This window comes from Mandrillus leucophaeus, unplaced genomic scaffold, assembly GCF_000951045.1.
Source record: "Mandrillus leucophaeus isolate KB7577 unplaced genomic scaffold, Mleu.le_1.0 Scaffold777, whole genome shotgun sequence".
Taxonomy (NCBI): domain Eukaryota; kingdom Metazoa; phylum Chordata; class Mammalia; order Primates; family Cercopithecidae; genus Mandrillus; species Mandrillus leucophaeus.
In genome coordinates, this window is record NW_012108441.1 from 711,585 (window position 1) to 712,519 (window position 935).

The following is a 935-nucleotide window of genomic DNA, read 5'->3' on the forward strand; positions in this document are numbered from 1 at the left end:
GCTCTGTCACCCAGGCTGGAGTGCAATGGCACGATCTCGGCTCACTGCCACCTCCGCCTCCCAGGTTCAAGCGATTCTCCTGCCTCAGCCTCCTGTGTAGCTGGGACCACAGGCGCATGCCACCATGCCCAGCTAATTTTTTGTATTTTTTTTGTAGGAAAGGGGTCTCGCTATGTTGCCCAGGCTAGTCTTGAACTCCTGGGCTCAAGTGATCCTCCCACCTCAGCTTCTTAAAATGCTGGGATACGGGCATGAGACACTGCACTCAACCTCAACATCTTATTTAGTGGGGAAACACTAGTTTTTCCACCAAAGTCTGAAAAAAGGTAAATAGCCTTGCATGTATGTGTATTTATCTTACTGTTATTTTCTGTCTTTATGCAGACAAAGACAGAGAACAAAACAGACAAAAACCCATCGAGAAATATCCAAAATATATATGAGTAAAACAGTAAAGCATTCCTGAAAGGCAAAAAATTAGTCTTGGACAAATGGAAATACATTCTTGGATAAGAGGATTCAGCATCATAAAGATGTTGGTTCTCCCAAATTTGTAAGTTTAATGCAATTCCAGTAGATTCCATAATTTTTTTCCCTGGAGCTAGACAAGATAATTATAAAATTCATTTGAAAGAACAAATAAGCAAGAATATACAGGAAAGCACTGAGAAAGAAGAAAGGAAAGAGGGCTAGCCCTAACTGATACTAAAACTTACCAACAAGCCTCTATAATTAAAGCAGCTTTGCTCATAAGCACATATTTTGATTGTGCTGAGATGTTTTCTCACCTCTGCAACTGGCAAAGACTCACAAATGTGACACCATTCTATTGCTGAGGTTGTGCCTTTCCTTCCATACCTTCCACATCGCTTCCATCAGGCTGTACTTTGTAATATCCTTTATAACAAATGGGTAAACATGTTTCCCTGAGTTGT